We start from the raw sequence: 11986 nt of genomic DNA, 5'->3' as shown, positions 1-11986 counted from the left end.
CTCCAACACCTGAGCTACAGGTGGATGGACCACAGACCTGTCCTCTGTGTTTTCATTCCACCAATCAAAGTCTTCACACTGTGATGACTGGTCTCACAAGGATAGACGTGCACACACATACACACACACACACACACACACACACACACACACACAGATAGCAGCTGTTGAGCAGATTATCATCTCCCTGCAGAGCGGAAAGACGAGGACAATGTCCAGCTGCTCCACAACAATGCAGACCACCCCCCCACCCCATCCCCCATCCTCTGATATGGGAGCTATGGGAGTAATGGGAGCTATGGGAGTAATGGGAGTAATGGGAGCTATGAACAACATGTCACTGGTTTGAGTTCCAGCAGCTGCTGGTGTCTCTCCAACAAGTTTCAAAACCAGAATCACAAAAGACAAAAAGATGGAGAGCAGCAGGAAGTCAGGCTGATACTGATCAATGATCTATAATCAGCTGATCTGATGCTGACGACTGACTGCTTCATATCACTGAATAAGTTTTCTCATCAGCCCCTCACTTTGAGACCCTGATGATCGGTCAGGTGTTTGATCAGGTGATCGATCAGGACCTGAGATCGTTTCTAATGATTCAGCTCCAGATAAATTGAATCCACTTGACACAGTGTGGTGTTAGCAGCAGTTAGCGTCAGAGCTAACTGTGCCTCCAGTCTGTGTGAAATTCCTCACAGGAAGCAGATTAATAGTAAATGACCACACACACAAACACACACACATACATACACACAAACACACACACACACACACACACACACACACACACATACACACACACACACTGATCCTCTGTGTAAAGGCCTGTGATTAGCTCCTATTAGCCGCAGGGATAAAGAGGAGGCAGCAGCTGATTGAATTAAGAGGCGAAAAGAAGCTCAGAGAGAAGAAGAACATGGAGGTCTGATATCAGGGATTAAACTGCACTCAGATCAGAGAGCAGAGACCACCACAGGAAGGAAGGAAGGAAGGAAGGAAGGAAGGAAGGAATCAGGAGACATGGAGGGAAAAAGCAGGTAGAGAAGAAAGGAAGCAGGAAGTAAGAAAAGGAGGGAAGGAGGCAGTGGAGGCGAAAAGGTAGGAGAGGAAAGATGAAGTGAAGGAAGGAATAAAGAAAAGGAGTAAAAGTAGAAGGGAGGTAGTAAAGGGAAGAAGGAAATGTGGAAGGGAAGGAAGGAGAGGAGATATAGAAGGAAAAAAACAAAAGGAAAGCTTGAAGGGAAGCAATAAAGGAAACAAGGAGCTAGGAAAGGACAGATAATAACAAAGGAAGCCATAAAGGAAACATGTGACTCCTGAATCTTCCATTTAAAGTGTGTGTGATGATGTTAAAACGGGATGGGGGGTGGTGGTGAAGGTGGTGGTGGGGGGATCCTCAGCTGCTGCGGTGAGGGAGGGGTCAAGGCTGCCCCCCCCCCCCCCCCCACCCCCCCACCATTCTTCTCCCTGGGTAAACAGAGAGCCATTGTGAGGCAGGTGGTTTAACAGTGTGGAGCACAGAGGAATCTCCCAGCTGCTCCTGCTGCATTTCATTCAGCAGGTTAGAGCCTCATCAACCCCTCAACACCCCCCACCACCAAACCCCCCCACCCACCCACCTCCATCCACGCCGGTCTGAGCGCCAGCCGAACGTCAGATTTAGCTTCCAAACACCGTCAGACAAAGATCCAGTTACAGCTGAAGACCAGAAAACTGAAGCAGAGAGGAGGTGAAACCAGCGGCTGGAAAACACAGGGACAGTAATGAGGTGAAATGATCTCAGCTGATTGGTCAGCTGATTGGTCAGCTGATTGGTCAGCTGATTGGTCAGCTGATTTGTTCGCTGACTGGCAGGTGGAAATGTTTTATTGTGAGTGATGCTCCATGAGTCGTCAGCAGAAGCTCAGACTGAAATCTGAAAAAAACGTTGAAATCATAAAGGGAACTCTGGAGGAATCAGACGGGGGGGAGGTGTTTGGTGACGGGGGAGGAGGGGAGGAGAGTGGAGGGGGTGAGGTGAGGTGTCATAATTGGCGGTGGATCAAAGACAGCCCGGGCCCCCCACGGAGGTGACAGCATCTGAGCTATGACACATTAACCTCTACACATCAAGCCGCCGCATTCAGAGCGAGGCGACGGACAGAGAGGAGCCCCCCCCAACCCCCCCCTTATTCTGACGGATAAAATACATCATCAATATATTCACACCAATACGTCATCAATATATTCACACCAATACGTCATCAATATATTCACACCAATATATTCACAGACTGTATGAAATGTGAACAAGATGCTGGAGGTGCTTTGGGAGGTTCTAAAGGGCCTTAACGATGTTTGAGTGAATCTTCGGAAAGCTCTAACGATCATTAAGGTTATAGGCCTCCTGTAGATTGTTCTATGTGTCTTTAGGGTGGTTCTGTTGGTCATTGAGGAGGTTCTTGTGGTGTTCATTGAAGATGTTCTGCAGTTACTAAGGAGGTGGTCAAGTTCGTGGAGATAGTTATAGTGGTCGTTCAGGAAGTTCTGCTGGTCACTGAGGATGTTCTAATGGTCCTTTAAGAGATTCTATTGGTCACTGAGGAGAATCTAGTGGCCCTTAAGGTTCTAGTTGTCATTGAGGAGGTTCTAGTGGTCCTTTAAGAGATTCTATTGGTCAGTGGGGGTTCTTGAGTTCCCATTGATGGTTCTAGGAGTCTTCATGAGGTTCTAGCGGTCTTTCAGGAGGTTCTAGCGAACTTTCAGGAGGTTCTAGCGGTCTTTCAGGAGGTTCTAGCGGTCTTTCAGGTGGTTGTAGAGGACCTTAATGTGATGTCAGAGGTCCCTCAGGTGGGTCCACACCTATTGGACATCTGTGAGTGACGTGTTGGTTGAGAACTCTAAAAGAGTTTGGATCTGGACAATCGTCTTCGAACGTATCACAGCTGTCGGGACAAAACTCCCACTTATCATAAACTCTGGACTTATGGTCTATCAGTGAACACAGTAAATCACAGAACGTACATGGTGGGAAAATGAGTAAAACCTAGAAAAAAAACTGGGACATTTTCACTGAATTTGAAATGTTTTTCTCTGCAGGGAGCTAATCCTGTTTCCCAGTGTGTCGTCTGTCAGGATCAACTGTCTCTGAGCTGCTGCTTCTCTTCACTCTCGCCTGGAAATATTTAAGAAGCTCCACCTTGTTCCAGGTGAGGACGAGTCTCTGCCTGCTGGGACGTGAGGCATCTCCTGATCTGAAGTCAGATCTGATTCAGTAACAGACATGCAGGAACACGAGCCACGGGAAGGAGACGGCGTCTGAAGCGACACACTCGGCCTGCTGGGAGCTGACTTATACAGACATAACAGCTCAGCGTGGAGGATCAGATAGAGGAGGGAGTCCTGAACAAACAGCACAGCCGTGCAGGGAGGGGGCGAGCGAGGTTATAAACCGAAAGGATTCAGAGAGAACGAGAAAAATCTGAGTCTCCTCCAGGTCCAAAAAACTTCCTGCAGGCAAAGACGTTTCAATGAGAACCAAACAGCAGGAGCATCACTGACAGGAAGTTTAACAGAGTTCAGATGAAAACTGAGTTACACAGAAATTCATAAGATGAGAAACAAAACAACGACACACGACAAGAAAACATCCTGCTGACGTCCTCCAGAGGACAGACACAAACAACACACTGATGACTCTTCTCTTCTGAGAGTCTTCGAGCTTCTTTGACTCGTCCGTCTCGACAGACTCGTCTTACACTCCTGGGTTTTACTCAGACTTTGTCCTGTTCTAATGGTCCTTCATGAGGTTCTGTTGGTCACTGAGGAGATTCTAGTGGTCAGTGAGAAGGTTCTAATGGTCATTGTGGAGGTTCTAGTGGTGCTTTAAGAGATTCTAGTGCTTAAGGAGGGTATATTGGTCATTGTCTTGTGGACGTGTCTGTCTCCTCAATGTTTTGACTCCGATTCGTCTCCATCATGTAGATATTTTGACTCTTGACTCTCTGTACTCGGACTTGTCTGTCTCCTGGATGTTAAGACTCAGACTTGTCTCAATGTTGTTGGTGTTAAGACTCAGACTTGTCTCTTTCCTGTGGATTGTTTGGACCCAGACTCGTCTCTGTCTTGACTCTGACTTTTACTTTTCTCTGTCTCTTTGGTTCTCCTTGGTGTCAAAGAACCCACCAGTGTTTTGGAAACACAACACTTCATCAGATCAGAGTTAATTTCATTATGAACAACAGAGAGAGAACAGGATAAAGATTAGCTCACTGACTTTTGGTTTTGAAACTGCTCAGACTTGAACCTCTCTCAGCGTTGCCGTCTCTGGAGTCGACTGACGCCTCGTTCACAACATCACACAGCTTTTACTTTATCTGTGAAAGTGTTAAAAGTGACACTGACAGTGTTTATGAGTCCAATCAACACTTATTAACACCTGCGTGTGGAGCTGGAGCTGCGGCGGCGGACTGAACACGCACGGCGTCCGTGTGTTACTGTGGTGATTCTCCTCTGATCAGATTTAATTTAACACCACAGTTATTCTGACAAACAGCAGGAGACCCAGCAGCTCCTCCCTCCCCCTCCACAGGGCCTGACCCCGACATACCCTGCAGAGGAGGGGGGTGTTAAATGAAGAGGGGAGGACGGGTGGAGGAGAGTCTCCTTGTCGTTTGTCTGCAGCTTCAAACACAAACACACACTCTTTAAAATAACCTGCAGAGGAACAGTGTGTGCTGGTGTGTGTGTGTTCAGGGCAGCAGAGAGCGAGCGCACCGACTGAATAATAAGGAGCTTTGTGACATTAGAGCAGCAGAGGAGGGAGCTGTCATCTGAAGGTAAGAACTCTCAGCTGGTTAAACTCACAGGAAACTTCCTGCTCTCTCTCTGGAAACTACGTTAGACTCACTTCACTTCACTGTCTGAGTTTGTCAGTTAAGTATTTTAATTACGTTTAACTTCTGAATCAAACTGATAACAGGAAGCGGTCGTGTTAGCAATGTTAGCAAGTCACGAAATAGCCTTCATTTAGTCATGCGTTGGATTCAAGTAGTTTTCAGGAACTTTTCGTTTTCTTCTTCTTATTTAACAGACATTGTTAGTTGTGACTTTACAGATTAACATTTTACTCACAAAACAAGATTTAAAACACAATTATAAATGAAACTACAAACAGTTGATAAAGTGAAGCAGCTCCACCTGCAGCAGCTCCAACAGCAAAATGCTGCTGAAGCATCAATGACTCAGTAATAACAATATATTCATGGGACATGTAATAATAAAACATTCACAGGGCTGTTTCCCTGCAGTATGAACACTTTTACTTTTAATACATTTCGCTAAATACTTAATATTACTTATAACTCAGTCATTTTATGTTGTATTCCTGTTACTTACAGTATCAGTGTCTGCGTGTCTATGTGGTGTTTCTGCCATAATTCAAACTGAATCAGTGTTTCTTTGAGATATCAAACGTTACCCAGCAGCTGGTGCTGTGTCACTGTGGTGTCAGAGGTCTGAGCATTTGATATGGTGTTTTCCATGCCAATCTCTATGGTTAATATGTTTGAATACTGTTGAAATTGTGCAGTAAAAGCGTGGAAATGAAATTTTGCAGCATCCTTGGTGTGTCCTGAACGTAGCACAGTGTCTCAGCAGAGTGAACTCAGACTCTCTTGAACTGAGAAAAGTCAAATCAGTTCTGAAGGAACAGAAATGTTGAAGCTGTTAAATCTGGACACAAATCAAACAGGACGTGTTCATCAACGACGGTTGTGTCGTCGTGTTAAATCTTCAGACTCTGTTTCGCAGCTGCTCGTAAATTCATGACCTCTCTGTGATTTGTGCTGCTGTTGGATGTTTTGTCGGGTTGCATCACTTCACTGTCTCTTCTGTCTCATATATCCTCGCCGCTGGACGGAGGTTTGGGTGATTTTCATGCTGATCAGCTGAAGGACAAAGGACGAAGGACGACCTGCTCCTCTGTGGTTAAAACTGGGGATCATTGTCTTCCTCGAGTCCTTGGAGGATAAATAATGATATTTCATGAAGTGTGTTATCATGTTGGACAGTCACTGAAAACATGAGAAAAGCTTCTTCACTACAAACCTGCTGAACTCAGACGGTGCAGGGTTGTTCAGTTTTAATCAGCAGCAGTGAGAGCGGAGCAGCTGGGGTGGAGGAGGACCTCCTGCACCATCTCTGCACTTACATGATTTATTTCTTTATTTATGTGGATCTCCATCAGCTGACGGCAGCAGTCAGAAAATCAGACTGTAAATCAGTCTTTTAATTTTACGTGTGTAATTAAAACGGGTCTGATTTTATTCTCACCACCTGTTCAAACAGGTTGCGTTCTTCTTTCTGTGTAGAAGAGTTCATACAGAACAGTTTTATAGATTATAAACAGCTGTGTTTCACCAGCAGAACCTCTCTGCCGGTTCCCCAGGTTCTGTTCCTGCGGCCTCAGACCTGCTGCTTCATCCTCACACTGATTCACTCGGCGCTCTGCCGGGATCAAACGCGCTCGTTCAGCTTCAGCGGTCTGTAAAAACCACTCCATAAATACCAGCACTTCAAAATAAAAGCTCCCAGTGTGGACTCTTTAAAAAGACACTCTGACAGACTGGAGAGCTTCAGGGCGAGAGACACAGAGAGAGAGAGAGAGAGCGAGAGTTAGGGAGTTAGGATGTGTCTGCTTTATTCTCTCTATTTCAGGTTGCTCTGACCTTCGACCTTCTTGCTGAACAGTGGTAATTGTGGCGTGTCAGAGGAGATTTGAATAGGAGGAACCTTCTGTACTTGCTGCATGGTGACTGTCGAGTGTTTGAGGTCTCAGTGGCTGCAGGTGTGTCCAGTTTCAATCCACAATCACAGCAACAACCAGGCTTTACGTGTCGACCACCTGGTTGTCGTCTGCTGGTCAAACGGACGTAGGAAAAGATTCGCTCTCCGCCATCACATGACATCACTCCATGGAAACAGATTATTCACAACTGTGCTTTGTCGACTTTTCTAAAAAAGTTTCTTCTATTTTGCACAAAACTGTGATGGAAACCCAGCTGTGATGTAGATGTGACATGGTTTTGACCTTTGACCCCTGGAGCAGACGGTCTGACTCATGTTTAATAACGTGAGGAGCTGACAGATGAAACATTGCCTGAAGGACGTCTCAGTTTTAGTTTCTGATGAAACCCTCAGAAACATCACAGACCGGGACTCATCCTGCGACCAGCCTCCTCCTCTGTTGTCATGGCAGCAGTTGACCCCCTGCAGGGTGGAGTGAGTGCTCCTGTAAGTGGATTATTCTCCTCCTAGAGTTTTAAAGTCCAAGCTGTCAGAGCTGAGAGATGCTGAAGCCGCCAGACACGAACAACAAAGAGTGTAAAAGGTTTTCCTTCTTCTTCTTCTTCTTACCGCCCGCCGGCGAAAAAATCATCTGTCCTCAAATGTTCAGAAAGTGAAAGAAAAAGCAGCTTTCAGCTCCTCTCTGAAGCTAAAAGGTTCAGACAACCCTTTCCTTTCAGTTTGTAGATTATTTCATTGAAGGTCAGAAGTTTAACAAACGTTTCTGCATGTTTGAGCCATCAGCTGCAGATCCTGTTTACTCTCCACCAGCTGATCATTTAAATCCTCCTTCAGTGTTTCGACGGTTTTTCTTCCTTCCGGCTGCTGTTGGTTTCACTTCATGTCTCTTCATGTCAGAGAAAACTCATCAGTCAGTAAAGGCTCCTTCATTTTGTATGTTGTGTCAAGTGACATCATGGTTGCATGATAATGTAGCTAAAAGTGCCTAAAGTCTGTCACTGAACATTTGTATTGATGTGCTGTGATGTAGACAAATCAAACCCTGGAGATGTAAACAAACATGAACAGTGTGAAAATGAGAATTTGGATGGAAACTTCAAGACTGTAATTTAAAAAAATTTAAATCAACTGCTCAGAAAATCACTCCCATCAACAACTGAACGTGTTCATCATATTAAAATAACATGTCATGGTACGTTTACAAGTGAAAAAGGCAAACACTGTTTGTATTCATCAGCGGCAGGTACTTATGTAGGTACAAACAGCTGTAAAAAGCTAAACAAAACTGTGTTAATAGTTGCAACTAACTATAAATTGCTATACAAACATTATAAACAACTAAAGCTGGCAATGAACAGTACAACAGGTACTGTACAAAAGCATCATTACATCTATATTTACCCATCAATACAAACAATCAATTGTAAAAAAAAAAAAATCAATCCTAAATTTTTACAAAAATCTAGCCAACGAAAACTACTGGCTTCAAACAGTAAAAGATTAACGGCAACTGCAAAAGAAAAACAAGATGGCTATTAATACTAAAAATAACTTGCCTCAAATGGTAAAAAAACCCAGTTACAATTGTACTACAAACTGCTAGCTAGATACAACACAACAACAGCCAACACCAGTTAGTAGCTACGTGACTGTACAACACTACAAACACATAGCTACTAACGTCAGAACTGTCTGTAAAAATTAAGTGTTACTGAATCTGCAACAAACAGCCACTAAAGTTCATAAAGTAGAACTAGCTAGCTGCTACAAACTGCACTCATAAATACCTGGCTACGTTACATGTGCTAGCTACAAATGGTACAAACAGCTAGCTAACATTACAGCTAAAATAACAAACAAATAACTGTAAAAAAGTGTAACGACAACAAACCTCTTACAAATCGTACAGACAGGAAACTACAAACAATACAAAGTGCTAGCTAAAAATGTCACATACAAGTACAAAACACTACAAACACTGAACTACTAATGTTGCATTCATGTAAAACAGTCATTTGTGTTGACACATAATTCCAGCTGTACAGCTGTTATGAAATGAACCAAATGGATTGTATCAGTGGTAATGTTGGATTTTAATTTGTTGGTGCATTTGCAGCTGTTGCGCCAACAGTCTGTTCACCTGTCCTTTTCACCAGGTGGGAGTTATCATCTCTGTGTAAAGATTCACTATATTTTGGACTCTTGCCAGTCAGAAGCTGATGTGAATGTTTTTATCACTCAGTTGCTTGTATAGTTTAAATAATGTAATGTGAACTAAGCATAACAAAGGCTAGGTAGCTTACAGCTAGCTAAAAAAAACAGTAGGGTACACAGGAGGACACTGTCGACGAAGTCTTCGTAAACCGCGAAGACTGAAATTAAATTAAATGGCCTGGTCCACTGAGGATTTTCTGTTGCCTAGCAACCTTGAAAACTTTTTTTAAACAAAGAATGAGGTTTTAAAGCCCTTGGTTTTAACAGTTGTACCATTAGCTGCAACCCAATACTGAAGCTCTTCCTGGGAGCAAACAGCTGTTAATGCTAACGATGGCTATGTAGCATTAGCTAAACTCACAAATAGCCTCTTTTAAAACGGCTTCAAACAGCAGATTTCACAGTAAATTTAAGGGCTGCAACTACAGATAATTTTTCACTACCAATTAATCTGCTGATTATTTTCTCAATTATTAATTTTATCTTATAATATTACAAAATAATGTTTTTTCAAAAAACAGAGACTCAGTTCACTGTGATACAAGAAAGAAGCATCAAATCTTGTAATTTCAAAGCTGGAATCAGGACATGTGTAAAAGGGGGTCAGCTCTATATTCCCACATTTCTAAGAATGTTTTGAAAATTAGGCCCTATTTTCCCACAGTCTTATATGTTCCCATAAGCCCATGTCCACACTAACCCGGGTAATATTTATCCGGTTAGCCCTTCCGTCCACATTAGAACGGTGAATTCCGAAACTGAAAACGACGCTTTACAAAAACGATCGCTGAGGTGGATAAATGTGAAGACGCCGTGGAACGTGGATGCAAAGCGTTCTGAAAGGGTATAAAAGGGGAATATAGGGCTGTGGGAACATAGACACGCTGCCGTATAAAAGCATTATTTGATTCTGTGGATAGACAAAATGACTAATTGTCTTACTGTTGCAGCTGAATTTGGTCCGCTATACTGCGCTGAATACAGGAACTGAAAATAATGGAACTAGTCTTTAGTTTCAATGATCTTTGACGCACATGGATTATATATGCAACAACCTGCTGAGCTGATGAGCTGAGCATAACGACTTCATTTGTGTTTTTATTATTAAATGTCTTCACCCTCCTGCAGTTTCACCTGAAACACAAACAGAAGTAATTTCTCTCTCTCGGTAGCAGTGGTGTGTGCAAGCTCCTGCAGAGATGATTTACTGTCTGTTTGTGTTTCCGTACAAAGTGTTTGTCCCGAGGGGAAACGTATCTGATCCGTGCAGCCTGCTGCTGCTACAGGAAAACACACCGCTACACACAAAATGTAAATAGCAGTTATTTAGCTTTTAAAAGGCAATGTGGGTTTGAGAGCGCTGCAGTAACTCGGCCTGGCCTCAGATATTCATCCAGTAAAAGCAGATGGAGCTGCTGTGGACCAACACTCTGATTTCCCTCTCTTTGTTTCCATTTTTCTGCTTTTATGTTTTATCAGCGCTTCATCACGCAGACTTGTCTGAGTGGAAAATCAGCAGCTGAATGTCGACATCAGATTGTGTGGTTGGGTGGGCAGAATAATAAGGCAGCCACTATCTGGAGCTGGAGGAGCATCGGTGTGTGCAGCGCAGTAATTTCCACTCGTCCTACTCGGTTTTCAAAATCCTGTTTTTGTCCCACCAGATTTACAGTTTGACAGTTTGACACTAGAATCTTTGGTTTGTAGCATTAATAATTGAGATTTAACACTAATTCACATTTAAATATCGATCAGTCAAACAGGTGTAAAAGATGATGGGCAGCAACAGCTACTTGGGACAAATGCAATAAAAGAAAATGGCAGTTTTACAGTTTGACATTTTCCACTCGGTTTAATTCAGGTGAGAATCTGACGGAGCACATACCTGCTCTCAGGGCAGTGTGGACTGTACCCAGAAGGCAAAATAAATCCTGCCTGTTCTTTATATTTTGAGCCACATGCTTGTGTTTCTTCTGGCTCAGTGTACGCCCAGTTCCACAGCCCAAGTCTGGCCCATATCACTTCCATATCTGGACCAATTCTGGCGCTCACAGCTTCGCCAATACAGGAGGAAAACAGACTATAACCGAGGCATATGTTGGGCCAGTAGTTTGATTTTGCTCTCTGAGTATCTGCAGAGTCCGATGTTTCCGCCTCGTCTACAGACTCTGCTGCTTCCATGTTTGTAACCCTCTCAGAAAGATTCCTGAGATCCTGAAAACATGAGAGGTTTATAAAATACAGTGACTTTATATGAACCAAACTTTCCATTAGCAAGATCCACTAATCCTTTAGAGGGTGTGACGTTGGACTGATGTTGGACAAGAGGCGGGGCTAACCCGAACATGAGCTGTGTCACAATCAGGGGCCACATCTTCGGAGGACGTGGTCCACGAAGGACGTGGCTCTTCAGTCGTCATAGACCGTCGTGAAGCCCAAACCAGAATGAGAAGGACTGGTCTACGGAAGATTTTCGCTTTCCGCCATCAGCTGTTCCCGCCCTTACGGTTGCATCACAAAGTGCGGCTCCCATCTCCTAGCAACCTTGACAACACACAACTTTTTTTTCTTAGCAAAATCGGTTGTTCCGAGCTGAAACACAATACTTACGTGTGATCCTCAGACTCTCTGTCTGTGTGGTTTGCTTTCATTGCCTGCGTGCAATGAATCTTGGGATATGTTTGTGTCATGAAGGATCCACCTGTTGGAGCCTTTGAAATGTGACAGCGTAGTCGCTCATCACCTAGAGTCACCAGTTAACCTGCATGTCTTTGTTTTGGGGTCATTCCCAATGTTCCTTGAGCTTGTAACCGCCAACAATAAAAGCAGCTTTGTGTGGGTTTGAACCCCAAACACATAATTTCAGACCTGAGCAGCTTTTCTCCTCTAAACGTTTCACATGGTTTCATTTCAATAACTGTTCAGATGATCAATAATTCACAAAAAATGAAAGATCAGAGAAAAGTCCAGAAACTTAAAAGTCAGT

Source organism: Seriola dumerili, unplaced genomic scaffold (genome assembly GCF_002260705.1).
Source record: "Seriola dumerili isolate Sdu_G_001 unplaced genomic scaffold, Sdu_1.0 BDQW01000127.1, whole genome shotgun sequence".
In the NCBI taxonomy this organism is placed as follows: Eukaryota; Metazoa; Chordata; class Actinopteri; order Carangiformes; family Carangidae; genus Seriola; species Seriola dumerili.
Note: the sequence above shows the minus strand (reverse complement) of the source record.